Genomic DNA, 25,139 nt, shown 5'->3' on the forward strand with positions numbered 1-25,139 from the left:
ATGCGAAGGTCACCAGCTCTGGCATAGCGCACTGCGGCCGCTACTGCTGATGCCATCTTCAAAAGGTAGATAGGGTCGATCGCCTTCTTGGTTTCTTTGCGTATCTGCCCCCTAAAGCAGCATGAGGCTTAAGACGGCTTTTACACCGCCGATGCCTCAAGGCCAAGGGCACGATTGGCTTAGAATCCTTCTGGCAAGATGTGGTATCTTAGCCAAAAGGCCGAGAAGCGATAACCAGAATTGGTTTCAAACTACGGAGCCACCCAAGGATCCTGAAAAGTCCATTTGTGGAGATGAGCTCCTGGACTCCCGTTAAGAAGACATGTTGTCAACCTCTAGATCCCTTACATGCCTGCACTTTTCGGCTTGCTGCTGCTGCAATCCACGCGTTTTAGATCTGCATAACTCCACCTCTTTAAACACAGCACCTTCACCCCCTGCTGTTCCCACCCGCCTCAACACCGTTGGAAGGGAGGAGAACCAATTAAGGCGGGGGGTGGGGTGGAACGAGCAGCTGTCTACCCTTAGCAGGAGGGCTCCTGATTACATACCTCTCCTGCTGCTGCTGCTGCTGGCTGTCCAGCAGCAGACTGAAGGTGGCTGCTGCTGTGCACAGGTATATAAAGGCTCAGAGCCTATTATGACACGCGCAGCCAGCGTTCCATTGCCACATTCCATCTACTGCAGGCAGGATACCTGGCTGGCTGAATGTCGCTGAGAAGCTCACAGAGACCGCCATAAGCAACAGTTTAACAGAATGCCACAGACTAATCAACCAAACTTTTTGGGTTGGGTTCTCTTTTATAGTCTGCAGGCATTAAATGAAAGAAGTCAGTGTTCCAGCAGAAGGAGACAACGTTTCAGAAAAGGCATTGTAGCAAACCAAAAAAGAAATTTTAAGCGCAGCAGAGTAACCAGCGCACATACCTGTTAGCTCAGGTGAGTTTAAAAGGCTGCTGTTGATAACAAGGGCATTTGCTAAATAGATGGTGTGTGTGCAACAATATACTGAAAGGTCAATTATATTGTGCAGCTTATCTCACCACCTGTAGTTATTTAGGTGAAAGCTCCAAAATGCTTGCCTAATATGTCTGTTTATCCAAAAGGAAGTAAAAAGGGAGAGCTAGAAAGATAGCATTGCATCACATTACATGGCAATGCAATGCACAGTTGCTGAAGATGAACCAAAATGAGCTTGTAATCTGGCTTCTGCAACTTTGAACATGAAAAATCCAATGAGGAGAAGAAAAGCAAAGCCAAAGAGTCCATCCCAAAATCCGACAAACAAGCAAAATGAACAAAAAACATTGAATTCAATTCTTTCTGATTTTAGAAACTGCATTAAAGAAGGGGTGCACCGGTCCTGGAGATACTGCAATACCAGGTCAATGCGTGGAGTGGACAGAGCAAGCTCTTTTTCCATCTCCCTGTTCTAAAAATCCATTTAATATATGGTCCCCAGATAGGGGACGTATCAGATATTAAACTGATAAGAACAGATACTACACTTGATCTTAGCCAAAAGGCCGAGAAGCGATAACCAGAATTGGTTTCAAACTACGGAGCCACCCAAGGATCCTGAAAAGTCCATTTGTGGAGATGAGCTCCTGGACTCCCGTTAAGAAGACATGTTGTCAACCTCTAGATCCCTTACATGCCTGCACTTTTCGGCTTGCTGCTGCTGCAATCCACGCGTTTTAGATCTGCATAACTCCACCTCTTTAAACACAGCACCTTCACCCCCTGCTGTTCCCACCCGCCTCAACACCGTTGGAAGGGAGGAGAACCAATTAAGGCGGGGGGTGGGGTGGAACGAGCAGCTGTCTACCCTTAGCAGGAGGGCTCCTGATTACATACCTCTCCTGCTGCTGCTGCTGCTGGCTGTCCAGCAGCAGACTGAAGGTGGCTGCTGCTGTGCACAGGTATATAAAGGCTCAGAGCCTATTATGACACGCGCAGCCAGCGTTCCATTGCCACATTCCATCTACTGCAGGCAGGATACCTGGCTGGCTGAATGTCGCTGAGAAGCTCACAGAGACCGCCATAAGCAACAGTTTAACAGAATGCCACAGACTAATCAACCAAACTTTTTGGGTTGGGTTCTCTTTTATAGTCTGCAGGCATTAAATGAAAGAAGTCAGTGTTCCAGCAGAAGGAGACAACGTTTCAGAAAAGGCATTGTAGCAAACCAAAAAAGAAATTTTAAGCGCAGCAGAGTAACCAGCGCACATACCTGTTAGCTCAGGTGAGTTTAAAAGGCTGCTGTTGATAACAAGGGCATTTGCTAAATAGATGGTGTGTGTGCAACAATATACTGAAAGGTCAATTATATTGTGCAGCTTATCTCACCACCTGTAGTTATTTAGGTGAAAGCTCCAAAATGCTTGCCTAATATGTCTGTTTATCCAAAAGGAAGTAAAAAGGGAGAGCTAGAAAGATAGCATTGCATCACATTACATGGCAATGCAATGCACAGTTGCTGAAGATGAACCAAAATGAGCTTGTAATCTGGCTTCTGCAACTTTGAACATGAAAAATCCAATGAGGAGAAGAAAAGCAAAGCCAAAGAGTCCATCCCAAAATCCGACAAACAAGCAAAATGAACAAAAAACATTGAATTCAATTCTTTCTGATTTTAGAAACTGCATTAAAGAAGGGGTGCACCGGTCCTGGAGATACTGCAATACCAGGTCAATGCGTGGAGTGGACAGAGCAAGCTCTTTTTCCATCTCCCTGTTCTAAAAATCCATTTAATATATGGTCCCCAGATAGGGGACGTATCAGATATTAAACTGATAAGAACAGATACTACACTTGATCTTAGCCAAAAGGCCGAGAAGCGATAACCAGAATTGGTTTCAAACTACGGAGCCACCCAAGGATCCTGAAAAGTCCATTTGTGGAGATGAGCTCCTGGACTCCCGTTAAGAAGACATGTTGTCAACCTCTAGATCCCTTACATGCCTGCACTTTTCGGCTTGCTGCTGCTGCAATCCACGCGTTTTAGATCTGCATAACTCCACCTCTTTAAACACAGCACCTTCACCCCCTGCTGTTCCCACCCGCCTCAACACCGTTGGAAGGGAGGAGAACCAATTAAGGCGGGGGGTGGGGTGGAACGAGCAGCTGTCTACCCTTAGCAGGAGGGCTCCTGATTACATACCTCTCCTGCTGCTGCTGCTGCTGGCTGTCCAGCAGCAGACTGAAGGTGGCTGCTGCTGTGCACAGGTATATAAAGGCTCAGAGCCTATTATGACACGCGCAGCCAGCGTTCCATTGCCACATTCCATCTACTGCAGGCAGGATACCTGGCTGGCTGAATGTCGCTGAGAAGCTCACAGAGACCGCCATAAGCAACAGTTTAACAGAATGCCACAGACTAATCAACCAAACTTTTTGGGTTGGGTTCTCTTTTATAGTCTGCAGGCATTAAATGAAAGAAGTCAGTGTTCCAGCAGAAGGAGACAACGTTTCAGAAAAGGCATTGTAGCAAACCAAAAAAGAAATTTTAAGCGCAGCAGAGTAACCAGCGCACATACCTGTTAGCTCAGGTGAGTTTAAAAGGCTGCTGTTGATAACAAGGGCATTTGCTAAATAGATGGTGTGTGTGCAACAATATACTGAAAGGTCAATTATATTGTGCAGCTTATCTCACCACCTGTAGTTATTTAGGTGAAAGCTCCAAAATGCTTGCCTAATATGTCTGTTTATCCAAAAGGAAGTAAAAAGGGAGAGCTAGAAAGATAGCATTGCATCACATTACATGGCAATGCAATGCACAGTTGCTGAAGATGAACCAAAATGAGCTTGTAATCTGGCTTCTGCAACTTTGAACATGAAAAATCCAATGAGGAGAAGAAAAGCAAAGCCAAAGAGTCCATCCCAAAATCCGACAAACAAGCAAAATGAACAAAAAACATTGAATTCAATTCTTTCTGATTTTAGAAACTGCATTAAAGAAGGGGTGCACCGGTCCTGGAGATACTGCAATACCAGGTCAATGCGTGGAGTGGACAGAGCAAGCTCTTTTTCCATCTCCCTGTTCTAAAAATCCATTTAATATATGGTCCCCAGATAGGGGACGTATCAGATATTAAACTGATAAGAACAGATACTACACTTGATCTTAGCCAAAAGGCCGAGAAGCGATAACCAGAATTGGTTTCAAACTACGGAGCCACCCAAGGATCCTGAAAAGTCCATTTGTGGAGATGAGCTCCTGGACTCCCGTTAAGAAGACATGTTGTCAACCTCTAGATCCCTTACATGCCTGCACTTTTCGGCTTGCTGCTGCTGCAATCCACGCGTTTTAGATCTGCATAACTCCACCTCTTTAAACACAGCACCTTCACCCCCTGCTGTTCCCACCCGCCTCAACACCGTTGGAAGGGAGGAGAACCAATTAAGGCGGGGGGTGGGGTGGAACGAGCAGCTGTCTACCCTTAGCAGGAGGGCTCCTGATTACATACCTCTCCTGCTGCTGCTGCTGCTGGCTGTCCAGCAGCAGACTGAAGGTGGCTGCTGCTGTGCACAGGTATATAAAGGCTCAGAGCCTATTATGACACGCGCAGCCAGCGTTCCATTGCCACATTCCATCTACTGCAGGCAGGATACCTGGCTGGCTGAATGTCGCTGAGAAGCTCACAGAGACCGCCATAAGCAACAGTTTAACAGAATGCCACAGACTAATCAACCAAACTTTTTGGGTTGGGTTCTCTTTTATAGTCTGCAGGCATTAAATGAAAGAAGTCAGTGTTCCAGCAGAAGGAGACAACGTTTCAGAAAAGGCATTGTAGCAAACCAAAAAAGAAATTTTAAGCGCAGCAGAGTAACCAGCGCACATACCTGTTAGCTCAGGTGAGTTTAAAAGGCTGCTGTTGATAACAAGGGCATTTGCTAAATAGATGGTGTGTGTGCAACAATATACTGAAAGGTCAATTATATTGTGCAGCTTATCTCACCACCTGTAGTTATTTAGGTGAAAGCTCCAAAATGCTTGCCTAATATGTCTGTTTATCCAAAAGGAAGTAAAAAGGGAGAGCTAGAAAGATAGCATTGCATCACATTACATGGCAATGCAATGCACAGTTGCTGAAGATGAACCAAAATGAGCTTGTAATCTGGCTTCTGCAACTTTGAACATGAAAAATCCAATGAGGAGAAGAAAAGCAAAGCCAAAGAGTCCATCCCAAAATCCGACAAACAAGCAAAATGAACAAAAAACATTGAATTCAATTCTTTCTGATTTTAGAAACTGCATTAAAGAAGGGGTGCACCGGTCCTGGAGATACTGCAATACCAGGTCAATGCGTGGAGTGGACAGAGCAAGCTCTTTTTCCATCTCCCTGTTCTAAAAATCCATTTAATATATGGTCCCCAGATAGGGGACGTATCAGATATTAAACTGATAAGAACAGATACTACACTTGATCTTAGCCAAAAGGCCGAGAAGCGATAACCAGAATTGGTTTCAAACTACGGAGCCACCCAAGGATCCTGAAAAGTCCATTTGTGGAGATGAGCTCCTGGACTCCCGTTAAGAAGACATGTTGTCAACCTCTAGATCCCTTACATGCCTGCACTTTTCGGCTTGCTGCTGCTGCAATCCACGCGTTTTAGATCTGCATAACTCCACCTCTTTAAACACAGCACCTTCACCCCCTGCTGTTCCCACCCGCCTCAACACCGTTGGAAGGGAGGAGAACCAATTAAGGCGGGGGGTGGGGTGGAACGAGCAGCTGTCTACCCTTAGCAGGAGGGCTCCTGATTACATACCTCTCCTGCTGCTGCTGCTGCTGGCTGTCCAGCAGCAGACTGAAGGTGGCTGCTGCTGTGCACAGGTATATAAAGGCTCAGAGCCTATTATGACACGCGCAGCCAGCGTTCCATTGCCACATTCCATCTACTGCAGGCAGGATACCTGGCTGGCTGAATGTCGCTGAGAAGCTCACAGAGACCGCCATAAGCAACAGTTTAACAGAATGCCACAGACTAATCAACCAAACTTTTTGGGTTGGGTTCTCTTTTATAGTCTGCAGGCATTAAATGAAAGAAGTCAGTGTTCCAGCAGAAGGAGACAACGTTTCAGAAAAGGCATTGTAGCAAACCAAAAAAGAAATTTTAAGCGCAGCAGAGTAACCAGCGCACATACCTGTTAGCTCAGGTGAGTTTAAAAGGCTGCTGTTGATAACAAGGGCATTTGCTAAATAGATGGTGTGTGTGCAACAATATACTGAAAGGTCAATTATATTGTGCAGCTTATCTCACCACCTGTAGTTATTTAGGTGAAAGCTCCAAAATGCTTGCCTAATATGTCTGTTTATCCAAAAGGAAGTAAAAAGGGAGAGCTAGAAAGATAGCATTGCATCACATTACATGGCAATGCAATGCACAGTTGCTGAAGATGAACCAAAATGAGCTTGTAATCTGGCTTCTGCAACTTTGAACATGAAAAATCCAATGAGGAGAAGAAAAGCAAAGCCAAAGAGTCCATCCCAAAATCCGACAAACAAGCAAAATGAACAAAAAACATTGAATTCAATTCTTTCTGATTTTAGAAACTGCATTAAAGAAGGGGTGCACCGGTCCTGGAGATACTGCAATACCAGGTCAATGCGTGGAGTGGACAGAGCAAGCTCTTTTTCCATCTCCCTGTTCTAAAAATCCATTTAATATATGGTCCCCAGATAGGGGACGTATCAGATATTAAACTGATAAGAACAGATACTACACTTGATCTTAGCCAAAAGGCCGAGAAGCGATAACCAGAATTGGTTTCAAACTACGGAGCCACCCAAGGATCCTGAAAAGTCCATTTGTGGAGATGAGCTCCTGGACTCCCGTTAAGAAGACATGTTGTCAACCTCTAGATCCCTTACATGCCTGCACTTTTCGGCTTGCTGCTGCTGCAATCCACGCGTTTTAGATCTGCATAACTCCACCTCTTTAAACACAGCACCTTCACCCCCTGCTGTTCCCACCCGCCTCAACACCGTTGGAAGGGAGGAGAACCAATTAAGGCGGGGGGTGGGGTGGAACGAGCAGCTGTCTACCCTTAGCAGGAGGGCTCCTGATTACATACCTCTCCTGCTGCTGCTGCTGCTGGCTGTCCAGCAGCAGACTGAAGGTGGCTGCTGCTGTGCACAGGTATATAAAGGCTCAGAGCCTATTATGACACGCGCAGCCAGCGTTCCATTGCCACATTCCATCTACTGCAGGCAGGATACCTGGCTGGCTGAATGTCGCTGAGAAGCTCACAGAGACCGCCATAAGCAACAGTTTAACAGAATGCCACAGACTAATCAACCAAACTTTTTGGGTTGGGTTCTCTTTTATAGTCTGCAGGCATTAAATGAAAGAAGTCAGTGTTCCAGCAGAAGGAGACAACGTTTCAGAAAAGGCATTGTAGCAAACCAAAAAAGAAATTTTAAGCGCAGCAGAGTAACCAGCGCACATACCTGTTAGCTCAGGTGAGTTTAAAAGGCTGCTGTTGATAACAAGGGCATTTGCTAAATAGATGGTGTGTGTGCAACAATATACTGAAAGGTCAATTATATTGTGCAGCTTATCTCACCACCTGTAGTTATTTAGGTGAAAGCTCCAAAATGCTTGCCTAATATGTCTGTTTATCCAAAAGGAAGTAAAAAGGGAGAGCTAGAAAGATAGCATTGCATCACATTACATGGCAATGCAATGCACAGTTGCTGAAGATGAACCAAAATGAGCTTGTAATCTGGCTTCTGCAACTTTGAACATGAAAAATCCAATGAGGAGAAGAAAAGCAAAGCCAAAGAGTCCATCCCAAAATCCGACAAACAAGCAAAATGAACAAAAAACATTGAATTCAATTCTTTCTGATTTTAGAAACTGCATTAAAGAAGGGGTGCACCGGTCCTGGAGATACTGCAATACCAGGTCAATGCGTGGAGTGGACAGAGCAAGCTCTTTTTCCATCTCCCTGTTCTAAAAATCCATTTAATATATGGTCCCCAGATAGGGGACGTATCAGATATTAAACTGATAAGAACAGATACTACACTTGATCTTAGCCAAAAGGCCGAGAAGCGATAACCAGAATTGGTTTCAAACTACGGAGCCACCCAAGGATCCTGAAAAGTCCATTTGTGGAGATGAGCTCCTGGACTCCCGTTAAGAAGACATGTTGTCAACCTCTAGATCCCTTACATGCCTGCACTTTTCGGCTTGCTGCTGCTGCAATCCACGCGTTTTAGATCTGCATAACTCCACCTCTTTAAACACAGCACCTTCACCCCCTGCTGTTCCCACCCGCCTCAACACCGTTGGAAGGGAGGAGAACCAATTAAGGCGGGGGGTGGGGTGGAACGAGCAGCTGTCTACCCTTAGCAGGAGGGCTCCTGATTACATACCTCTCCTGCTGCTGCTGCTGCTGGCTGTCCAGCAGCAGACTGAAGGTGGCTGCTGCTGTGCACAGGTATATAAAGGCTCAGAGCCTATTATGACACGCGCAGCCAGCGTTCCATTGCCACATTCCATCTACTGCAGGCAGGATACCTGGCTGGCTGAATGTCGCTGAGAAGCTCACAGAGACCGCCATAAGCAACAGTTTAACAGAATGCCACAGACTAATCAACCAAACTTTTTGGGTTGGGTTCTCTTTTATAGTCTGCAGGCATTAAATGAAAGAAGTCAGTGTTCCAGCAGAAGGAGACAACGTTTCAGAAAAGGCATTGTAGCAAACCAAAAAAGAAATTTTAAGCGCAGCAGAGTAACCAGCGCACATACCTGTTAGCTCAGGTGAGTTTAAAAGGCTGCTGTTGATAACAAGGGCATTTGCTAAATAGATGGTGTGTGTGCAACAATATACTGAAAGGTCAATTATATTGTGCAGCTTATCTCACCACCTGTAGTTATTTAGGTGAAAGCTCCAAAATGCTTGCCTAATATGTCTGTTTATCCAAAAGGAAGTAAAAAGGGAGAGCTAGAAAGATAGCATTGCATCACATTACATGGCAATGCAATGCACAGTTGCTGAAGATGAACCAAAATGAGCTTGTAATCTGGCTTCTGCAACTTTGAACATGAAAAATCCAATGAGGAGAAGAAAAGCAAAGCCAAAGAGTCCATCCCAAAATCCGACAAACAAGCAAAATGAACAAAAAACATTGAATTCAATTCTTTCTGATTTTAGAAACTGCATTAAAGAAGGGGTGCACCGGTCCTGGAGATACTGCAATACCAGGTCAATGCGTGGAGTGGACAGAGCAAGCTCTTTTTCCATCTCCCTGTTCTAAAAATCCATTTAATATATGGTCCCCAGATAGGGGACGTATCAGATATTAAACTGATAAGAACAGATACTACACTTGATCTTAGCCAAAAGGCCGAGAAGCGATAACCAGAATTGGTTTCAAACTACGGAGCCACCCAAGGATCCTGAAAAGTCCATTTGTGGAGATGAGCTCCTGGACTCCCGTTAAGAAGACATGTTGTCAACCTCTAGATCCCTTACATGCCTGCACTTTTCGGCTTGCTGCTGCTGCAATCCACGCGTTTTAGATCTGCATAACTCCACCTCTTTAAACACAGCACCTTCACCCCCTGCTGTTCCCACCCGCCTCAACACCGTTGGAAGGGAGGAGAACCAATTAAGGCGGGGGGTGGGGTGGAACGAGCAGCTGTCTACCCTTAGCAGGAGGGCTCCTGATTACATACCTCTCCTGCTGCTGCTGCTGCTGGCTGTCCAGCAGCAGACTGAAGGTGGCTGCTGCTGTGCACAGGTATATAAAGGCTCAGAGCCTATTATGACACGCGCAGCCAGCGTTCCATTGCCACATTCCATCTACTGCAGGCAGGATACCTGGCTGGCTGAATGTCGCTGAGAAGCTCACAGAGACCGCCATAAGCAACAGTTTAACAGAATGCCACAGACTAATCAACCAAACTTTTTGGGTTGGGTTCTCTTTTATAGTCTGCAGGCATTAAATGAAAGAAGTCAGTGTTCCAGCAGAAGGAGACAACGTTTCAGAAAAGGCATTGTAGCAAACCAAAAAAGAAATTTTAAGCGCAGCAGAGTAACCAGCGCACATACCTGTTAGCTCAGGTGAGTTTAAAAGGCTGCTGTTGATAACAAGGGCATTTGCTAAATAGATGGTGTGTGTGCAACAATATACTGAAAGGTCAATTATATTGTGCAGCTTATCTCACCACCTGTAGTTATTTAGGTGAAAGCTCCAAAATGCTTGCCTAATATGTCTGTTTATCCAAAAGGAAGTAAAAAGGGAGAGCTAGAAAGATAGCATTGCATCACATTACATGGCAATGCAATGCACAGTTGCTGAAGATGAACCAAAATGAGCTTGTAATCTGGCTTCTGCAACTTTGAACATGAAAAATCCAATGAGGAGAAGAAAAGCAAAGCCAAAGAGTCCATCCCAAAATCCGACAAACAAGCAAAATGAACAAAAAACATTGAATTCAATTCTTTCTGATTTTAGAAACTGCATTAAAGAAGGGGTGCACCGGTCCTGGAGATACTGCAATACCAGGTCAATGCGTGGAGTGGACAGAGCAAGCTCTTTTTCCATCTCCCTGTTCTAAAAATCCATTTAATATATGGTCCCCAGATAGGGGACGTATCAGATATTAAACTGATAAGAACAGATACTACACTTGATCTTAGCCAAAAGGCCGAGAAGCGATAACCAGAATTGGTTTCAAACTACGGAGCCACCCAAGGATCCTGAAAAGTCCATTTGTGGAGATGAGCTCCTGGACTCCCGTTAAGAAGACATGTTGTCAACCTCTAGATCCCTTACATGCCTGCACTTTTCGGCTTGCTGCTGCTGCAATCCACGCGTTTTAGATCTGCATAACTCCACCTCTTTAAACACAGCACCTTCACCCCCTGCTGTTCCCACCCGCCTCAACACCGTTGGAAGGGAGGAGAACCAATTAAGGCGGGGGGTGGGGTGGAACGAGCAGCTGTCTACCCTTAGCAGGAGGGCTCCTGATTACATACCTCTCCTGCTGCTGCTGCTGCTGGCTGTCCAGCAGCAGACTGAAGGTGGCTGCTGCTGTGCACAGGTATATAAAGGCTCAGAGCCTATTATGACACGCGCAGCCAGCGTTCCATTGCCACATTCCATCTACTGCAGGCAGGATACCTGGCTGGCTGAATGTCGCTGAGAAGCTCACAGAGACCGCCATAAGCAACAGTTTAACAGAATGCCACAGACTAATCAACCAAACTTTTTGGGTTGGGTTCTCTTTTATAGTCTGCAGGCATTAAATGAAAGAAGTCAGTGTTCCAGCAGAAGGAGACAACGTTTCAGAAAAGGCATTGTAGCAAACCAAAAAAGAAATTTTAAGCGCAGCAGAGTAACCAGCGCACATACCTGTTAGCTCAGGTGAGTTTAAAAGGCTGCTGTTGATAACAAGGGCATTTGCTAAATAGATGGTGTGTGTGCAACAATATACTGAAAGGTCAATTATATTGTGCAGCTTATCTCACCACCTGTAGTTATTTAGGTGAAAGCTCCAAAATGCTTGCCTAATATGTCTGTTTATCCAAAAGGAAGTAAAAAGGGAGAGCTAGAAAGATAGCATTGCATCACATTACATGGCAATGCAATGCACAGTTGCTGAAGATGAACCAAAATGAGCTTGTAATCTGGCTTCTGCAACTTTGAACATGAAAAATCCAATGAGGAGAAGAAAAGCAAAGCCAAAGAGTCCATCCCAAAATCCGACAAACAAGCAAAATGAACAAAAAACATTGAATTCAATTCTTTCTGATTTTAGAAACTGCATTAAAGAAGGGGTGCACCGGTCCTGGAGATACTGCAATACCAGGTCAATGCGTGGAGTGGACAGAGCAAGCTCTTTTTCCATCTCCCTGTTCTAAAAATCCATTTAATATATGGTCCCCAGATAGGGGACGTATCAGATATTAAACTGATAAGAACAGATACTACACTTGATCTTAGCCAAAAGGCCGAGAAGCGATAACCAGAATTGGTTTCAAACTACGGAGCCACCCAAGGATCCTGAAAAGTCCATTTGTGGAGATGAGCTCCTGGACTCCCGTTAAGAAGACATGTTGTCAACCTCTAGATCCCTTACATGCCTGCACTTTTCGGCTTGCTGCTGCTGCAATCCACGCGTTTTAGATCTGCATAACTCCACCTCTTTAAACACAGCACCTTCACCCCCTGCTGTTCCCACCCGCCTCAACACCGTTGGAAGGGAGGAGAACCAATTAAGGCGGGGGGTGGGGTGGAACGAGCAGCTGTCTACCCTTAGCAGGAGGGCTCCTGATTACATACCTCTCCTGCTGCTGCTGCTGCTGGCTGTCCAGCAGCAGACTGAAGGTGGCTGCTGCTGTGCACAGGTATATAAAGGCTCAGAGCCTATTATGACACGCGCAGCCAGCGTTCCATTGCCACATTCCATCTACTGCAGGCAGGATACCTGGCTGGCTGAATGTCGCTGAGAAGCTCACAGAGACCGCCATAAGCAACAGTTTAACAGAATGCCACAGACTAATCAACCAAACTTTTTGGGTTGGGTTCTCTTTTATAGTCTGCAGGCATTAAATGAAAGAAGTCAGTGTTCCAGCAGAAGGAGACAACGTTTCAGAAAAGGCATTGTAGCAAACCAAAAAAGAAATTTTAAGCGCAGCAGAGTAACCAGCGCACATACCTGTTAGCTCAGGTGAGTTTAAAAGGCTGCTGTTGATAACAAGGGCATTTGCTAAATAGATGGTGTGTGTGCAACAATATACTGAAAGGTCAATTATATTGTGCAGCTTATCTCACCACCTGTAGTTATTTAGGTGAAAGCTCCAAAATGCTTGCCTAATATGTCTGTTTATCCAAAAGGAAGTAAAAAGGGAGAGCTAGAAAGATAGCATTGCATCACATTACATGGCAATGCAATGCACAGTTGCTGAAGATGAACCAAAATGAGCTTGTAATCTGGCTTCTGCAACTTTGAACATGAAAAATCCAATGAGGAGAAGAAAAGCAAAGCCAAAGAGTCCATCCCAAAATCCGACAAACAAGCAAAATGAACAAAAAACATTGAATTCAATTCTTTCTGATTTTAGAAACTGCATTAAAGAAGGGGTGCACCGGTCCTGGAGATACTGCAATACCAGGTCAATGCGTGGAGTGGACAGAGCAAGCTCTTTTTCCATCTCCCTGTTCTAAAAATCCATTTAATATATGGTCCCCAGATAGGGGACGTATCAGATATTAAACTGATAAGAACAGATACTACACTTGATCTTAGCCAAAAGGCCGAGAAGCGATAACCAGAATTGGTTTCAAACTACGGAGCCACCCAAGGATCCTGAAAAGTCCATTTGTGGAGATGAGCTCCTGGACTCCCGTTAAGAAGACATGTTGTCAACCTCTAGATCCCTTACATGCCTGCACTTTTCGGCTTGCTGCTGCTGCAATCCACGCGTTTTAGATCTGCATAACTCCACCTCTTTAAACACAGCACCTTCACCCCCTGCTGTTCCCACCCGCCTCAACACCGTTGGAAGGGAGGAGAACCAATTAAGGCGGGGGGTGGGGTGGAACGAGCAGCTGTCTACCCTTAGCAGGAGGGCTCCTGATTACATACCTCTCCTGCTGCTGCTGCTGCTGGCTGTCCAGCAGCAGACTGAAGGTGGCTGCTGCTGTGCACAGGTATATAAAGGCTCAGAGCCTATTATGACACGCGCAGCCAGCGTTCCATTGCCACATTCCATCTACTGCAGGCAGGATACCTGGCTGGCTGAATGTCGCTGAGAAGCTCACAGAGACCGCCATAAGCAACAGTTTAACAGAATGCCACAGACTAATCAACCAAACTTTTTGGGTTGGGTTCTCTTTTATAGTCTGCAGGCATTAAATGAAAGAAGTCAGTGTTCCAGCAGAAGGAGACAACGTTTCAGAAAAGGCATTGTAGCAAACTAAAAAAGAAATTTTAAGCGCAGCAGAGTAACCAGCGCACATACCTGTTAGCTCAGGTGAGTTTAAAAGGCTGCTGTTGATAACAAGGGCATTTGCTAAATAGATGGTGTGTGTGCAACAATATACTGAAAGGTCAATTATATTGTGCAGCTTATCTCACCACCTGTAGTTATTTAGGTGAAAGCTCCAAAATGCTTGCCTAATATGTCTGTTTATCCAAAAGGAAGTAAAAAGGGAGAGCTAGAAAGATAGCATTGCATCACATTACATGGCAATGCAATGCACAGTTGCTGAAGATGAACCAAAATGAGCTTGTAATCTGGCTTCTGCAACTTTGAACATGAAAAATCCAATGAGGAGAAGAAAAGCAAAGCCAAAGAGTCCATCCCAAAATCCGACAAACAAGCAAAATGAACAAAAAACATTGAATTCAATTCTTTCTGATTTTAGAAACTGCATTAAAGAAGGGGTGCACCGGTCCTGGAGATACTGCAATACCAGGTCAATGCGTGGAGTGGACAGAGCAAGCTCTTTTTCCATCTCCCTGTTCTAAAAATCCATTTAATATATGGTCCCCAGATAGGGGACGTATCAGATATTAAACTGATAAGAACAGATACTACACTTGATCTTAGCCAAAAGGCCGAGAAGCGATAACCAGAATTGGTTTCAAACTACGGAGCCACCCAAGGATCCTGAAAAGTCCATTTGTGGAGATGAGCTCCTGGACTCCCGTTAAGAAGACATGTTGTCAACCTCTAGATCCCTTACATGCCTGCACTTTTCGGCTTGCTGCTGCTGCAATCCACGCGTTTTAGATCTGCATAACTCCACCTCTTTAAACACAGCACCTTCACCCCCTGCTGTTCCCACCCGCCTCAACACCGTTGGAAGGGAGGAGAACCAATTAAGGCGGGGGGTGGGGTGGAACGAGCAGCTGTCTACCCTTAGCAGGAGGGCTCCTGATTACATACCTCTCCTGCTGCTGCTGCTGCTGGCTGTCCAGCAGCAGACTGAAGGTGGCTGCTGCTGTGCACAGGTATATAAAGGCTCAGAGCCTATTATGACACGCGCAGCCAGCGTTCCATTGCCACATTCCATCTACTGCAGGCAGGATACCTGGCTGGCTGAATGTCGCTGAGAAGCTCACAGAGACCGCCATAAGCAACAGTTTAACAGAATGCCACAGACTAATCAACCAAACTTTTTGGGTTGGGTTCTCTTTTATAGTCTGCAGGCATTAAATGAAAGAAGTCAGTGTTCCAGCAGAAGGAGACAACGTTTCAGAAAAGGCATTGTAGCAAACCAAAAAAGAAATTTTAAGCGCAGCAGAGTAACCAGCGCACATACCTGTTAGCTCAGGTGAGTTTAAAAGGCTGCTGTTGATAACAAGGGCATTTGCTAAATAGATGGTGTGTGTGCAACAATATACTGAAAGGTCAATTATATTGTGCAGCTTATCTCACCACCTGTAGTTATTTAGGTGAAAGCTCCAAAATGCTTGCCTAATATGTCTGTTTATCCAAAAGGAAGTAAAAAGGGAGAGCTAGAAAGATAGCATTGCATCACATTACATGGCAATGCAATGCACAGTTGCTGAAGATGAACCAAAATGAGCTTGTAATCTGGCTTCTGCAACTTTGAACATGAAAAATCCAATGAGGAGAAGAAAAGCAAAGCCAAAGAGTCCATCCCAAAATCCGACAAACAAGCAAAATGAACAAAAAACATTGAATTCAATTCTTTCTGATTTTAGAAACTGCATTAAAGAAGGGGTGCACCGGTCCTGGAGATACTGCAATACCAGGTCAATGCGTGGAGTGGACAGAGCAAGCTCTTTTTCCATCTCCCTGTTCTAAAAATCCATTTAATATATGGTCCCCAGATAGGGGACGTATCAGATATTAAACTGATAAGAACAGATACTACACTTGATCTTAGCCAAAAGGCCGAGAAGCGATAACCAGAATTGGTTTCAAACTACGGAGCCACCCAAGGATCCTGAAAAGTCCATTTGTGGAGATGAGCTCCTGGACTCCCGTTAAGAAGACATGTTGTCAACCTCTAGATCCCTTACATGCCTGCACTTTTCGGCTTGCTGCTGCTGCAATCCACGCGTTTTAGATCTGCATAACTCCACCTCTTTAAACACAGCACCTTCACCCCCTGCTGTTCCCACCCGCCTCAACACCGTTGGAAGGGAGGAGAACCAATTAAGGCGGGGGGTGGGGTGGAACGAGCAGCTGTCTACCCTTAGCAGGAGGGCTCCTGATTACATACCTCTCCTGCTGCTGCTGCTGCTGGCTGTCCAGCAGCAGACTGAAGGTGGCTGCTGCTGTGCACAGGTATATAAAGGCTCAGAGCCTATTATGACACGCGCAGCCAGCGTTCCATTGCCACATTCCATCTACTGCAGGCAGGATACCTGGCTGGCTGAATGTCGCTGAGAAGCTCACAGAGACCGCCATAAGCAACAGTTTAACAGAATGCCACAGACTAATCAACCAAACTTTTTGGGTTGGGTTCTCTTTTATAGTCTGCAGGCATTAAATGAAAGAAGTCAGTGTTCCAGCAGAAGGAGACAACGTTTCAGAAAAGGCATTGTAGCAAACCAAAAAAGAAATTTTAAGCGCAGCAGAGTAACCAGCGCACATACCTGTTAGCTCAGGTGAGTTTAAAAGGCTGCTGTTGATAACAAGGGCATTTGCTAAATAGATGGTGTGTGTGCAACAATATACTGAAAGGTCAATTATATTGTGCAGCTTATCTCACCACCTGTAGTTATTTAGGTGAAAGCTCCAAAATGCTTGCCTAATATGTCTGTTTATCCAAAAGGAAGTAAAAAGGGAGAGCTAGAAAGATAGCATTGCATCACATTACATGGCAATGCAATGCACAGTTGCTGAAGATGAACCAAAATGAGCTTGTAATCTGGCTTCTGCAACTTTGAACATGAAAAATCCAATGAGGAGAAGAAAAGCAAAGCCAAAGAGTCCATCCCAAAATCCGACAAACAAGCAAAATGAACAAAAAACATTGAATTCAATTCTTTCTGATTTTAGAAACTGCATTAAAGAAGGGGTGCACCGGTCCTGGAGATACTGCAATACCAGGTCAATGCGTGGAGTGGACAGAGCAAGCTCTTTTTCCATCTCCCTGTTCTAAAAATCCATTTAATATATGGTCCCCAGATAGGGGACGTATCAGATATTAAACTGATAAGAACAGATACTACACTTGATCTTAGCCAAAAGGCCGAGAAGCGATAACCAGAATTGGTTTCAAACTACGGAGCCACCCAAGGATCCTGAAAAGTCCATTTGTGGAGATGAGCTCCTGGACTCCCGTTAAGAAGACATGTTGTCAACCTCTAGATCCCTTACATGCCTGCACTTTTCGGCTTGCTGCTGCTGCAATCCACGCGTTTTAGATCTGCATAACTCCACCTCTTTAAACACAGCACCTTCACCCCCTGCTGTTCCCACCCGCCTCAACACCGTTGGAAGGGAGGAGAACCAATTAAGGCGGGGGGTGGGGTGGAACGAGCAGCTGTCTACCCTTAGCAGGAGGGCTCCTGATTACATACCTCTCCTGCTGCTGCTGCTGCTGGCTGTCCAGCAGCAGACTGAAGGTGGCTGCTGCTGTGCACAGGTATATAAAGGCTCAGAGCCTATTATGACACGCGCAGCCAGCGTTCCATTGCCACATTCCATCTACTGCAGGCAGGATACCTGGCTGGCTGAATGTCGCTGAGAAGCTCACAGAGACCGCCATAAGCAACAGTTTAACAGAATGCCACAGACTAATCAACCAAACTTTTTGGGTTGGGTTCTCTTTTATAGTCTGCAGGCATTAAATGAAAGAAGTCAGTGTTCCAGCAGAAGGAGACAACGTTTCAGAAAAGGCATTGTAGCAAACCAAAAAAGAAATTTTAAGCGCAGCAGAGTAACCAGCGCACATACCTGTTAGCTCAGGTGAGTTTAAAAGGCTGCTGTTGATAACAAGGGCATTTGCTAAATAGATGGTGTGTGTGCAACAATATACTGAAAGGTCAATTATATTGTGCAGCTTATCTCACCACCTGTAGTTATTTAGGTGAAAGCTCCAAAATGCTTGCCTAATATGTCTGTTTATCCAAAAGGAAGTAAAAAGGGAGAGCTAGAAAGATAGCATTGCATCACATTACATGGCAATGCAATGCACAGTTGCTGAAGATGAACCAAAATGAGCTTGTAATCTGGCTTCTGCAACTTTGAACATGAAAAATCCAATGAGGAGAAGAAAAGCAAAGCCAAAGAGTCCATCCCAAAATCCGACAAACAAGCAAAATGAACAAAAAACATTGAATTCAATTCTTTCTGATTTTAGAAACTGCATTAAAGAAGGGGTGCACCGGTCCTGGAGATACTGCAATACCAGGTCAATGCGTGGAGTGGACAGAGCAAGCTCTTTTTCCATCTCCCTGTTCTAAAAATCCATTTAATATATGGTCCCCAGATAGGGGACGTATCAGATATTAAACTGATAAGAACAGATACTACACTTGATCTTAGCCAAAAGGCCGAGAAGCGATAACCAGAATTGGTTTCAAACTACGGAGCCACCCAAGGATCCTGAAAAGTCCATTTGTGGAGATGAGCTCCTGGACTCCCGTTAAGAAGACATGTTGTCAACCTCTAGATCCCTTACATGCCTGCACTTTTCGGCTTGCTGCTGCTGCAATCCACGCGTTTTAGATCTGCATAACTCCACCTCTTTAAACACAGCACCTTCACCCCCTGCTGTTCCCACCCGCCTCAACACCGTTGGAAGGGAGGAGAACCAATTAAGGCGGGGGGTGGGGTGGAACGAGCAGCTGTCTACCCTTAGCAGGAGGGCTCCTGATTACATACCTCTCCTGCTGCTGCTGCTGCTGGCTGTCCAGCAGCAGACTGAAGGTGGCTGCTGCTGTGCACAGGTATATAAAGGCTCAGAGCCTATTATGACACGCGCAGCCAGCGTTCCATTGCCACATTCCATCTACTGCAGGCAGGATACCTGGCTGGCTGAATGTCGCTGAGAAGCTCACAGAGACCGCCATAAGCAACAGTTTAACAGAATGCCACAGACTAATCAACCAAACTTTTTGGGTTGGGTTCTCTTTTATAGTCTGCAGGCATTAAATGAAAGAAGTCAGTGTTCCAGCAGAAGGAGACAACGTTTCAGAAAAGGCATTGTAGCAAACCAAAAAAGAAATTTTAAGCGCAGCAGAGTAACCAGCGCACATACCTGTTAGCTCAGGTGAGTTTAAAAGGCTGCTGTTGATAACAAGGGCATTTGCTAAATAGATGGTGTGTGTGCAACAATATACTGAAAGGTCAATTATATTGTGCAGCTTATCTCACCACCTGTAGTTATTTAGGTGAAAGCTCCAAAATGCTTGCCTAATATGTCTGTTTATCCAAAAGGAAGTAAAAAGGGAGAGCTAGAAAGATAGCATTGCATCACATTACATGGCAATGCAATGCACAGTTGCTGAAGATGAACCAAAATGAGCTTGTAATCTGGCTTCTGCAACTTTGAACATGAAAAATCCAATGAGGAGAAGAAAAGCAAAGCCAAAGAGTCCATCCCAAAATCCGACAAACAAGCAAAATGAACAAAAAACATTGAATTCAATTCTTTCTGATTTTAGAAACTGCATTAAAGAAGGGGTGCACCGGTCCTGGAGATACTGCAATACCAGGTCAATGCGTGGAGTGGACAGAGCAAGCTCTTTTTCCATCTCCCTGTTCTAAAAATCCATTTAATATATGGTCCCCAGATAGGGGACGTATCAGATATTAAACTGATAAGAACAGATACTACACTTGATCTTAGCCAAAAGGCCGAGAAGCGATAACCAGAATTGGTTTCAAACTACGGAGCCACCCAAGGATCCTGAAAAGTCCATTTGTGGAGATGAGCTCCTGGACTCCCGTTAAGAAGACATGTTGTCAACCTCTAGATCCCTTACATGCCTGCACTTTTCGGCTTGCTGCTGCTGCAATCCACGCGTTTTAGATCTGCATAACTCCACCTCTTTAAACACAGCACCTTCACCCCCTGCTGTTCCCACCCGCCTCAACACCGTTGGAAGGGAGGAGAACCAATTAAGGCGGGGGGTGGGGTGGAACGAGCAGCTGTCTACCCTTAGCAGGAGGGCTCCTGATTACATACCTCTCCTGCTGCTGCTGCTGCTGGCTGTCCAGCAGCAGACTGAAGGTGGCTGCTGCTGTGCACAGGTATATAAAGGCTCAGAGCCTATTATGACACGCGCAGCCAGCGTTCCATTGCCACATTCCATCTACTGCAGGCAGGATACCTGGCTGGCTGAATGTCGCTGAGAAGCTCACAGAGACCGCCATAAGCAACAGTTTAACAGAATGCCACAGACTAATCAACCAAACTTTTTGGGTTGGGTTCTCTTTTATAGTCTGCAGGCATTAAATGAAAGAAGTCAGTGTTCCAGCAGAAGGAGACAACGTTTCAGAAAAGGCATTGTAGCAAACCAAAAAAGAAATTTTAAGCGCAGCAGAGTAACCAGCGCACATACCTGTTAGCTCAGGTGAGTTTAAAAGGCTGCTGTTGATAACAAGGGCATTTGCTAAATAGATGGTGTGTGTGCAACAATATACTGAAAGGTCAATTATATTGTGCAGCTTATCTCACCACCTGTAGTTATTTAGGTGAAAGCTCCAAAATGCTTGCCTAATATGTCTGTTTATCCAAAAGGAAGTAAAAAGGGAGAGCTAGAAAGATAGCATTGCATCACATTACATGGCAATGCAATGCACAGTTGCTGAAGATGAACCAAAATGAGCTTGTAATCTGGCTTCTGCAACTTTGAACATGAAAAATCCAATGAGGAGAAGAAAAGCAAAGCCAAAGAGTCCATCCCAAAATCCGACAAACAAGCAAAATGAACAAAAAACATTGAATTCAATTCTTTCTGATTTTAGAAACTGCATTAAAGAAGGGGTGCACCGGTCCTGGAGATACTGCAATACCAGGTCAATGCGTGGAGTGGACAGAGCAAGCTCTTTTTCCATCTCCCTGTTCTAAAAATCCATTTAATATATGGTCCCCAGATAGGGGACGTATCAGATATTAAACTGATAAGAACAGATACTACACTTGATCTTAGCCAAAAGGCCGAGAAGCGATAACCAGAATTGGTTTCAAACTACGGAGCCACCCAAGGATCCTGAAAAGTCCATTTGTGGAGATGAGCTCCTGGACTCCCGTTAAGAAGACATGTTGTCAACCTCTAGATCCCTTACATGCCTGCACTTTTCGGCTTGCTGCTGCTGCAATCCACGCGTTTTAGATCTGCATAACTCCACCTCTTTAAACACAGCACCTTCACCCCCTGCTGTTCCCACCCGCCTCAACACCGTTGGAAGGGAGGAGAACCAATTAAGGCGGGGGGTGGGGTGGAACGAGCAGCTGTCTACCCTTAGCAGGAGGGCTCCTGATTACATACCTCTCCTGCTGCTGCTGCTGCTGGCTGTCCAGCAGCAGACTGAAGGTGGCTGCTGCTGTGCACAGGTATATAAAGGCTCAGAGCCTATTATGACACGCGCAGCCAGCGTTCCATTGCCACATTCCATCTACTGCAGGCAGGATACCTGGCTGGCTGAATGTCGCTGAGAAGCTCACAGAGACCGCCATAAGCAACAGTTTAACAGAATGCCACAGACTAATCAACCAAACTTTTTGGGTTGGGTTCTCTTTTATAGTCTGCAGGCATTAAATGAAAGAAGTCAGTGTTCCAGCAGAAGGAGACAACGTTTCAGAAAAGGCATTGTAGCAAACCAAAAAAGAAATTTTAAGCGCAGCAGAGTAACCAGCGCACATACCTGTTAGCTCAGGTGAGTTTAAAAGGCTGCTGTTGATAACAAGGGCATTTGCTAAATAGATGGTGTGTGTGCAACAATATACTGAAAGGTCAATTATATTGTGCAGCTTATCTCACCACCTGTAGTTATTTAGGTGAAAGCTCCAAAATGCTTGCCTAATATGTCTGTTTATCCAAAAGGAAGTAAAAAGGGAGAGCTAGAAAGATAGCATTGCATCACATTACATGGCAATGCAATGCACAGTTGCTGAAGATGAACCAAAATGAGCTTGTAATCTGGCTTCTGCAACTTTGAACATGAAAAATCCAATGAGGAGAAGAAAAGCAAAGCCAAAGAGTCCATCCCAAAATCCGACAAACAAGCAAAATGAACAAAAAACATTGAATTCAATTCTTTCTGATTTTAGAAACTGCATTAAAGAAGGGGTGCACCGGTCCTGGAGATACTGCAATACCAGGTCAATGCGTGGAGTGGACAGAGCAAGCTCTTTTTCCATCTCCCTGTTCTAAAAATCCATTTAATATATGGTCCCCAGATAGGGGACGTATCAGATATTAAACTGATAAGAACAGATACTACACTTGATCTTAGCCAAAAGGCCGAGAAGCGATAACCAGAATTGGTTTCAAACTACGGAGCCACCCAAGGATCCTGAAAAGTCCATTTGTGGAGATGAGCTCCTGGACTCCCGTTAAGAAGACATGTTGTCAACCTCTAGATCCCTTACATGCCTGCACTTTTCGGCTTGCTGCTGCTGCAATCCACGCGTTTTAGATCTGCATAACTCCACCTCTTTAAACACAGCACCTTCACCCCCTGCTGTTCCCACCCGCCTCAACACCGTTGGAAGGGAGGAGAACCAATTAAGGCGGGGGGTGGGGTGGAACGAGCAGCTGTCTACCCTTAGCAGGAGGGCTCCTGATTACATACCTCTCCTGCTGCTGCTGCTGCTGGCTGTCCAGCAGCAGACTGAAGGTGGCTGCTGCTGTGCACAGGTATATAAAGGCTCAGAGCCTATTATGACACGCGCAGCCAGCGTTCCATTGCCACATTCCATCTACTGCAGGCAGGATACCTGGCTGGCTGAATGTCGCTGAGAAGCTCACAGAGACCGCCATAAGCAACAGTTTAACAGAATGCCACAGACTAATCAACCAAACTTTTTGGGTTGGGTTCTCTTTTATAGTCTGCAGGCATTAAATGAAAGAAGTCAGTGTTCCAGCAGAAGGAGACAACGTTTCAGAAAAGGCATTGTAGCAAACCAAAAAAGAAATTTTAAGCGCAGCAGAGTAACCAGCGCACATACCTGTTAGCTCAGGTGAGTTTAAAAGGCTGCTGTTGATAACAAGGGCATTTGCTAAATAGATGGTGTGTGTGCAACAATATACTGAAAGGTCAATTATATTGTGCAGCTTATCTCACCACCTGTAGTTATTTAGGTGAAAGCTCCAAAATGCTTGCCTAATATGTCTGTTTATCCAAAAGGAAGTAAAAAGGGAGAGCTAGAAAGATAGCATTGCATCACATTACATGGCAATGCAATGCACAGTTGCTGAAGATGAACCAAAATGAGCTTGTAATCTGGCTTCTGCAACTTTGAACATGAAAAATCCAATGAGGAGAAGAAAAGCAAAGCCAAAGAGTCCATCCCAAAATCCGACAAACAAGCAAAATGAACAAAAAACATTGAATTCAATTCTTTCTGATTTTAGAAACTGCATTAAAGAAGGGGTGCACCGGTCCTGGAGATACTGCAATACCAGGTCAATGCGTGGAGTGGACAGAGCAAGCTCTTTTTCCATCTCCCTGTTCTAAAAATCCATTTAATATATGGTCCCCAGATAGGGGACGTATCAGATATTAAACTGATAAGAACAGATACTACACTTGATCTTAGCCAAAAGGCCGAGAAGCGATAACCAGAATTGGTTTCAAACTACGGAGCCACCCAAGGATCCTGAAAAGTCCATTTGTGGAGATGAGCTCCTGGACTCCCGTTAAGAAGACATGTTGTCAACCTCTAGATCCCTTACATGCCTGCACTTTTCGGCTTGCTGCTGCTGCAATCCACGCGTTTTAGATCTGCATAACTCCACCTCTTTAAACACAGCACCTTCACCCCCTGCTGTTCCCACCCGCCTCAACACCGTTGGAAGGGAGGAGAACCAATTAAGGCGGGGGGTGGGGTGGAACGAGCAGCTGTCTACCCTTAGCAGGAGGGCTCCTGATTACATACCTCTCCTGCTGCTGCTGCTGCTGGCTGTCCAGCAGCAGACTGAAGGTGGCTGCTGCTGTGCACAGGTATATAAAGGCTCAGAGCCTATTATGACACGCGCAGCCAGCGTTCCATTGCCACATTCCATCTACTGCAGGCAGGATACCTGGCTGGCTGAATGTCGCTGAGAAGCTCACAGAGACCGCCATAAGCAACAGTTTAACAGAATGCCACAGACTAATCAACCAAACTTTTTGGGTTGGGTTCTCTTTTATAGTCTGCAGGCATTAAATGAAAGAAGTCAGTGTTCCAGCAGAAGGAGACAACGTTTCAGAAAAGGCATTGTAGCAAACCAAAAAAGAAATTTTAAGCGCAGCAGAGTAACCAGCGCACATACCTGTTAGCTCAGGTGAGTTTAAAAGGCTGCTGTTGATAACAAGGGCATTTGCTAAATAGATGGTGTGTGTGCAACAATATACTGAAAGGTCAATTATATTGTGCAGCTTATCTCACCACCTGTAGTTATTTAGGTGAAAGCTCCAAAATGCTTGCCTAATATGTCTGTTTATCCAAAAGGAAGTAAAAAGGGAGAGCTAGAAAGATAGCATTGCATCACATTACATGGCAATGCAATGCACAGTTGCTGAAGATGAACCAAAATGAGCTTGTAATCTGGCTTCTGCAACTTTGAACATGAAAAATCCAATGAGGAGAAGAAAAGCAAAGCCAAAGAGTCCATCCCAAAATCCGACAAACAAGCAAAATGAACAAAAAACATTGAATTCAATTCTTTCTGATTTTAGAAACTGCATTAAAGAAGGGGTGCACCGGTCCTGGAGATACTGCAATACCAGGTCAATGCGTGGAGTGGACAGAGCAAGCTCTTTTTCCATCTCCCTGTTCTAAAAATCCATTTAATATATGGTCCCCAGATAGGGGACGTATCAGATATTAAACTGATAAGAACAGATACTACACTTGATCTTAGCCAAAAGGCCGAGAAGCGATAACCAGAATTGGTTTCAAACTACGGAGCCACCCAAGGATCCTGAAAAGTCCATTTGTGGAGATGAGCTCCTGGACTCCCGTTAAGAAGACATG

At 45.0% G+C, this 25,139-nt stretch overlaps 19 non-coding genes across 19 annotated transcripts; all 19 read right to left on the reverse strand.

Annotated features, from left to right (window-relative positions):
- Nucleotides 1–1,347: 1,347 nt before the first annotated feature.
- LOC141248467 (U2 spliceosomal RNA) lies at nt 1,348–1,538 on the reverse strand. The gene has a single exon (XR_012311677.1). It is a non-coding gene; the product is annotated as a U2 spliceosomal RNA (small nuclear RNA).
- Nucleotides 1,539–2,653: 1,115 nt separating this feature from the next.
- LOC141248468 (U2 spliceosomal RNA) lies at nt 2,654–2,844 on the reverse strand. The gene has a single exon (XR_012311678.1). It is a non-coding gene; the product is annotated as a U2 spliceosomal RNA (small nuclear RNA).
- Nucleotides 2,845–3,959: 1,115 nt separating this feature from the next.
- On the reverse strand, nt 3,960–4,150 carry LOC141248469 (U2 spliceosomal RNA). The gene has a single exon (XR_012311679.1). It is a non-coding gene; the product is annotated as a U2 spliceosomal RNA (small nuclear RNA).
- Nucleotides 4,151–5,265: 1,115 nt separating this feature from the next.
- Nucleotides 5,266–5,456, reverse strand: LOC141248470 (U2 spliceosomal RNA). Its single transcript, XR_012311680.1, has one exon. It is a non-coding gene; the product is annotated as a U2 spliceosomal RNA (small nuclear RNA).
- A 1,115-nt stretch (nt 5,457–6,571) lies between these two features.
- On the reverse strand, nt 6,572–6,762 carry LOC141248472 (U2 spliceosomal RNA). The gene has a single exon (XR_012311682.1). It is a non-coding gene; the product is annotated as a U2 spliceosomal RNA (small nuclear RNA).
- Nucleotides 6,763–7,877: 1,115 nt separating this feature from the next.
- On the reverse strand, nt 7,878–8,068 carry LOC141248473 (U2 spliceosomal RNA). The gene has a single exon (XR_012311683.1). It is a non-coding gene; the product is annotated as a U2 spliceosomal RNA (small nuclear RNA).
- Nucleotides 8,069–9,183: 1,115 nt separating this feature from the next.
- LOC141248474 (U2 spliceosomal RNA) lies at nt 9,184–9,374 on the reverse strand. Its single transcript, XR_012311684.1, has one exon. It is a non-coding gene; the product is annotated as a U2 spliceosomal RNA (small nuclear RNA).
- A 1,115-nt stretch (nt 9,375–10,489) lies between these two features.
- LOC141248475 (U2 spliceosomal RNA) lies at nt 10,490–10,680 on the reverse strand. The gene has a single exon (XR_012311685.1). It is a non-coding gene; the product is annotated as a U2 spliceosomal RNA (small nuclear RNA).
- Nucleotides 10,681–11,795: 1,115 nt separating this feature from the next.
- Nucleotides 11,796–11,986, reverse strand: LOC141248476 (U2 spliceosomal RNA). Its single transcript, XR_012311686.1, has one exon. It is a non-coding gene; the product is annotated as a U2 spliceosomal RNA (small nuclear RNA).
- Nucleotides 11,987–13,101: 1,115 nt separating this feature from the next.
- LOC141248478 (U2 spliceosomal RNA) lies at nt 13,102–13,292 on the reverse strand. The gene has a single exon (XR_012311687.1). It is a non-coding gene; the product is annotated as a U2 spliceosomal RNA (small nuclear RNA).
- A 1,115-nt stretch (nt 13,293–14,407) lies between these two features.
- LOC141248479 (U2 spliceosomal RNA) lies at nt 14,408–14,598 on the reverse strand. Its single transcript, XR_012311688.1, has one exon. It is a non-coding gene; the product is annotated as a U2 spliceosomal RNA (small nuclear RNA).
- Nucleotides 14,599–15,713: 1,115 nt separating this feature from the next.
- On the reverse strand, nt 15,714–15,904 carry LOC141248480 (U2 spliceosomal RNA). The gene has a single exon (XR_012311689.1). It is a non-coding gene; the product is annotated as a U2 spliceosomal RNA (small nuclear RNA).
- Nucleotides 15,905–17,019: 1,115 nt separating this feature from the next.
- LOC141248481 (U2 spliceosomal RNA) lies at nt 17,020–17,210 on the reverse strand. Its single transcript, XR_012311690.1, has one exon. It is a non-coding gene; the product is annotated as a U2 spliceosomal RNA (small nuclear RNA).
- Nucleotides 17,211–18,325: 1,115 nt separating this feature from the next.
- LOC141248482 (U2 spliceosomal RNA) lies at nt 18,326–18,516 on the reverse strand. Its single transcript, XR_012311691.1, has one exon. It is a non-coding gene; the product is annotated as a U2 spliceosomal RNA (small nuclear RNA).
- A 1,115-nt stretch (nt 18,517–19,631) lies between these two features.
- On the reverse strand, nt 19,632–19,822 carry LOC141248485 (U2 spliceosomal RNA). The gene has a single exon (XR_012311693.1). It is a non-coding gene; the product is annotated as a U2 spliceosomal RNA (small nuclear RNA).
- A 1,115-nt stretch (nt 19,823–20,937) lies between these two features.
- LOC141248486 (U2 spliceosomal RNA) lies at nt 20,938–21,128 on the reverse strand. Its single transcript, XR_012311694.1, has one exon. It is a non-coding gene; the product is annotated as a U2 spliceosomal RNA (small nuclear RNA).
- A 1,115-nt stretch (nt 21,129–22,243) lies between these two features.
- On the reverse strand, nt 22,244–22,434 carry LOC141248487 (U2 spliceosomal RNA). Its single transcript, XR_012311695.1, has one exon. It is a non-coding gene; the product is annotated as a U2 spliceosomal RNA (small nuclear RNA).
- Nucleotides 22,435–23,549: 1,115 nt separating this feature from the next.
- On the reverse strand, nt 23,550–23,740 carry LOC141248488 (U2 spliceosomal RNA). The gene has a single exon (XR_012311696.1). It is a non-coding gene; the product is annotated as a U2 spliceosomal RNA (small nuclear RNA).
- Nucleotides 23,741–24,855: 1,115 nt separating this feature from the next.
- On the reverse strand, nt 24,856–25,046 carry LOC141248489 (U2 spliceosomal RNA). Its single transcript, XR_012311697.1, has one exon. It is a non-coding gene; the product is annotated as a U2 spliceosomal RNA (small nuclear RNA).
- Between the last annotated feature and the right edge of the window lie 93 nt (nt 25,047–25,139).

Source organism: Phyllobates terribilis, unplaced genomic scaffold (genome assembly GCF_046119375.1).
Source record: "Phyllobates terribilis strain yellow unplaced genomic scaffold, ASM4611937v1 Scaffold_3689__1_contigs__length_72616, whole genome shotgun sequence".
Taxonomy (NCBI): Eukaryota; Metazoa; Chordata; class Amphibia; order Anura; family Dendrobatidae; genus Phyllobates; species Phyllobates terribilis.